Here is a 6,000-nt window from a genome sequence, read left to right as displayed (position 1 = left end):
CACTCCACCCTCTTACCTTGCCCCTCTCACCTGGACTCACCTATCACCTGCCTGAATGTACTCTTACCCCTCCCCCAACCTTCTTGTTCCAGCTTCTGCTCTCTTCCTTTCCAGTCCTGATGAAGGGTCTCGACCTGAAATGTCGACTGTTTGTTTCTCTCCGTAGATGCTGCCTGACCTGCTGAGTTCCTCCAGCATTTTGTGTGTTTTGCTCCAGATTCCACCATCTGCAGAATCTCTTGTGTCTCTGAGATAGTAACCTGAAATTGTTCATTATATATTTGTAACAGTTATCTTTCAGTGTAGAAAAAAATGGGAAAACTGTCAATTATACATATAAATACTGTTGCTGGCATCCTTTTGTCTATTCATTACTTCAATTTGTTGTCTCCAATAATTGAAAATGATGGGAGTTCTTGAAGATTAACTGATGTTTCCCATTCATTCACTGGAATAAACTTGGTCAGATAGTTTTTGACTGACTATTCAGGAGGAGAAATACTGCAGATCTACAATGTCACTTTCACAAAGTGGTGGTTTTGTGTTCTGGCTGCCATAGGCTAAAACTGAATTAGAAAAACAGACTGATAATTCATTGTTGAACTGCCTGCTGGAGAGGACAGACAAGGAAATTTCTACCCATGATGAATGACAGTGCTTGGAATGTTTGATCTTGAAAGGCCAAAATAAACCGGTTTCTGATTGTCCTAAAGGCAGATGTTCACAATGTTGCTAATAATCTCATGCTATTAGTGTAGGACAATTTATGTAATGCTGTTGGTAATCTGAATGCCCTATTTTTGTGTTGTGATTCCTGTATAATTCTAAGTAAACTTCCAACATTCAATTTGATTTTAAACAGACTTCAATGCGATGAAGCTCTTCTGTTCTCAAATCTAAATGCACAGGACTCTAATGACAAAGGATCTGATTGTTGAACACTTACATTTCAGGCTGAAAATAAGTGCCCAAGGGACCCCATGGCAGTATACACATGGCCAGACTGCATTAGATAAACTGCCAGTCATATTAGATCACGTTGAGAATGTGCACCAAAAGCATTTTTGTAGCATAATTTAGATATTTAAATTGGAATCTTATTCTCATGATCTATCCCACCCTACATATAGAGGGAAAAAGCCAACAAAATTGTTTGCATGCATATCTTGGTATCATGACCTGCCAGAACCTACATCCTGTGCTCCTTGCAACAGGCAGATGGAGTGAAATTGAATTTCTAGACTGGTTCATTAACCAGTTAAAAGATCCCTCTCTGGAATATTAAAACGGAAAATGCTGGTCAAGCAGAACCTGTTGAGAAAGAAACAAAATTAATGTTTCAGAATGGCAATCATTCTAAAGTTAGAACTACAGGTGAATGGGGCAGGAAAAGTGAGGGGGAAGTAACAGGGTGGAAGGCAGACAAGAGTAAATAACCAAAGGACTGATGGTGCAGGAGAAAGAGGATGGAATGGAGTAAGAAACAAAACTCTACGTATGTCTTTTATTTCTTTAAATTGTGAGTTAGTTGCATATGGGACAGGCACTATCGACACCACAACAGACCATAAAACACAAAACAATAAGGAGCTGGTCTGAGGGTGGAAGAAAGACATAAAAAAGGGGAAAAAAAGGGAAGCTTTGGTCTTCTTTGGCTGCTAAACTAGCTTCAGTCTATGATCTGCTCATGTATTGATTACATTTGGCAGCTGTAGATTCGAAGCTTTTCATGAGGACAAAGTAGGTCTTATTTCATCTGATTATTACTTTCAAAGACTACTTGATAAAATACCTGGGGCAAACTAGAAAATTTCTCTGATAGATCTATTGAATCAGTGCATGCTGTTTGCTCCTTGTCTCCCTTGCCCACCAAATGCAAACCATAACCTATGTAGCAAAAGTGGATTCTACCTCATCTATCATTCAATCTAACCAGCCAGTAGATTTCCAACCAGAACCTAATCAGGATTTCAAGACAAAAGTTTGCATTTTGAAAGCCTTACTTGTTACTAACAATATCATGCTCTAGACAGCTATTTGAATGCAATACCAAAATTTCTCATATTCCAAGATAAAGCTGAACAATTATGTTTGATGTTTTATATGAATTTTTTTTTTGTTTTCTTTCACTGCCCTAAAAATAAATTGCCGAGTGGGGTTTGTGCTCAGTAATCCCCATTGAAGGTAAAGCTTTAAAACAGCAAGTCCCAGTACACTCTGTAAATGGACTGATCTCTTATCAATTAACAATTGCAAGAAGTTGTTAACAGCTGGTTCTAATTTGCAAGCTGCAAGATACTGCCTGCTAGCTTGATTCATCAAAGCCAATGGGTGATAAAGCTATGATGAGATGAACTCAAGGGTCAAGATTCTTGCATAATTAGGACCTTCAAATACAAAATGTTACCAACATTTCAAATACATTTTTGAGCAGGGAAGGTTAACTATTTTATTGCAAAATATGCAATGTCTTGCATCTTTGTTATTAAAAACCCTGTTTGTCCACTTGAAAATGCTTAGCTTGAAGCTAAAAGAACTAGCAGAATACTTAGTGCAAAAGGATTATGTAGGATTTGGGGCCCAAATAGGCCAGTTTTCTCCACCTGACCCTCCTCTCTTCTTTCCCCATCTAACTCCAAAAGCATAACCCTGTATTCTTATATTCTTGACCAACCACATGATAAATATATCTATACAATTCAATCTAGTTACTCCCTTTGGTAGTGAGTTCCATAGTTTCACCGCTCTTGAGTAAAGAAGTTTCCTTGAATTCTCTTTTGGTTTTCTTGGTTACCGTCTGATAATGATGGTCTCTAGTTATTGCTCTTTTCCGTGATGGAGACATTCTCACTGTATCCAGTCTATCAAAACTGATTTATTCGCCTTGTTCTTTTCTATATGAATTTAACATTTCAAGAAATCAGGTGCAAACGTGATAGAGACTTTTTATTATCAGATGATACCTAAGATAATGCCTGAAGTGGGACATAGGAAGGAAATCTATTGATCGTTATATTTCATTGTTAATATATTTTCTAGACATTGCATATTTTGCAATAAAATAGTTAACCTTGCATTTTCTGATATGTTTAAAAGTCTTGTTGGAAACATTTTAATATCTTTATTTGCATCAAACTTGGTGTGTGTTTTATCAACCGAATAAACTGTCTTACAGTTCAAGACTATTTGAAATTATATACACCGGAATTCAGGGTGAGAATTTCTGAGATCCTGACACCTTTCAGACTGTGTACATGACAGATGCAACTGAGATTTTCTGATAAACTGTCCGTGGTGCACTTGACTCTGCCAATGGATGATCACCTCCAAACACTGTACCTTTATTGTGAACACATTTATTATCAAACAAGAATAATTTCAATTACCTATATTTAACCAACATCATTAAATTTAATTTATTATGAATACTGTTAATTAAGTATTGATAAACATACATTCATTATTTTACAATGATTCCTTTATCAATTTACATTTGATTTTTTTTTATATAAAAGCATTTTTTAAAATTATCCATAGGTCAGGCAGCAGCTGTGGAAAGAGAAAGAAATTTAATATTTTAGCCCGATGACCTTTCAGATTTCTGGTGTCTGCAAGTTGTATTTTGATTTATTTTTGTTTCCTCATGGAATATGAGTGTCAGTGGCAAGGCCAACAATGTCTTCCTGAATCACTGCAGTTCTTATGGTGAAAGTACCATTAGGTGTTCCTGGATATTGACCAGTCACTTCCAAATCAGAATGTTGTGACTTGGAGGGGAAGTGTCAAGTGGTGGTGTTTCTATAACCCTGCTGTCCTTGTCCTCGTTGGTGGTAAAGAAGGGAGATTCAGAAGATGATGAATCTCTGGAATTCTCTACCTCACAGAGTTGTGGAGGCTAGATCATTGGTGGTATTTAAAGAGAAAGCTGGTAAAATTTTGAATGATTAGAGAATTAAGGGCCAAGGGGAACTGACTATATTGAATGGTGGGACAGGCTTAAGAGTCCAAGTGGCCTACATCTGCTCCTACTTTCTTGTGTCCTTTATCTTCTAGAAGGTGCTATCAAGAAAGCCTTGGTGAATTATGAGGTTTTTTTAATAAAAGTGAATTTCAAAATTTCATTTCTTATTTACTTGGCAAAAGAGAAAAATGCTTAAGATAATACAAACTGCATGTATAGTACATCAGATGGTTTTATACAGGATGATATCTAACTTCATTATTGTTGGAGCTTGCTCTTTTGTTGTCAAGTGATTAGTATCTCATCACATTGCCATGCAGATAACAGAAAGGTTTTGGGGGATCAAGAGCAGAATCATGGGATACCCAGTTTCTCATAGCTCCTCGTATGACTAGGCAAGTTAAGTTTCTGGTCAGCGATGATCCCTTGGATTTTGATGGTGGGGAACCGGTGATGGTAATGGTTTTGAATGCCAAGAGGAAGTGGTTGGATTCTTTTTGTTGGAAGTGGTCATTGCTGGCACCGTATGACACATATATCACATGCCATTTAATAGGCACTGTCTGAATGATGTTCAGCAATTGCTGCATGATTCATTATTTATCAGTTCGGCCATTGAGTATAAAGGTTGACAAGTCGTACTACAGCTCTATAAAACTTTGGTTAGGTCACATTTGGGGTACTGTGTGCAGCTCTGGTCGCCACAATATATCCTAGAATCATAGAAAGCACAGCATAATACAGGCCCTTCGCCCACAATGTTGTGCCGACCTTTAAACCTCACCTAAAAATTATCTAACCCCTTCCCCCCACATATCCCTCCATTTTAACTTCCTCCATATGCTTATCTAGCAATCTCTTGAATTTGACTAATGTACCTGCCTCCACCACTGCCCCAGGCAGCGCATTCCATGCCCCAACCACTCTCTGGGTAAAAAAACCTTCCTCTGATAGCTCCCTTGAACTTCCCCCCAATTACTTTAAAGCCATGCCCTCTTGTATTGAGCATTGGTGCCCTGGGAAAGAGGCGCTGACTGTCTACTCTATCTATTCCTCTCAACATTTTGTATACCTCTATCATGTCTCCTCTCACCCTCCTTCTCTCCAAAGAGTAAAGCCCTAGCTCCCTTAGTCTCCCCTCATAATGCATACTCTCTAAACCAGGCAGCATCCTGGTAAATCTCCTCTGCACCCTTTCCAACACTTCCACATCCTTCCTATAATGAGGCAACCAGAACCGGACACAGTATTCTAAGTGTGGTCTAACCAGAGTTTTGTAGAGCTGCATCATTACCTCATGGCTCTTAAGCTCGATCCTACGACTTATGAATGCTAACATCCCATAAGCTTTCTTAACTACCCTATCCACCTGTGAGGCAACTTTCAGTGATCTTTGGATATGAACCCCCAGATCACTCTGCTCCTCCACACTACCTAGAATCCTGCCATTAACTTTGTATTCCACCTTGGAGTTTGTCCTTCCAAGGTGCACCTGCTCACACTTCTCCAGATTGAACTCCATCTGCCACCTCTCAGCCCAGCTCTGCATCCTATCAATGTCCCTCTGCAATCTCTGACAGTCCTCGACACTATCCACAATACCACCACCTTTGTGTCATCTGCAAACTTGCCAACCCACCCTTCTACCCCCTCATCCACGTCATTAATAAAAATCATGAAAAGTAGAGGTCCCAGCACCAATCCTTGTGGGACACTACTAGTCACAGCCCTCCAATCTGAATGCACTCCCTCCATCACAACCCTCTGCTTTCTACAGGCAAGCCAATTCTGAATCCACATGGCCAAGCCTCCCTGGATCCCATGCCCTCTGACCTTCTGAAGAAGCCTATCATGCGGACCCTTGTCAAATGCCTTACTAAAATCCATGTAGACCACATCTACTGCACTACCCTCATCAATCTTCCTGGTCACCTCCTCAAAGAACTCTATCAGGCTTGTGAGACATGATCTGCCCTTCACAAAGCCATGCTGGCTGTCCCTAATCAGACCATGATTCTCCAAATGCCCATAGATCCTAT

The sequence above is a fragment of the Pristis pectinata genome, chromosome 5 (genome assembly GCF_009764475.1).
Source record: "Pristis pectinata isolate sPriPec2 chromosome 5, sPriPec2.1.pri, whole genome shotgun sequence".
Classification (NCBI taxonomy): domain Eukaryota; kingdom Metazoa; phylum Chordata; class Chondrichthyes; order Rhinopristiformes; family Pristidae; genus Pristis; species Pristis pectinata.
Note: the sequence above shows the minus strand (reverse complement) of the source record.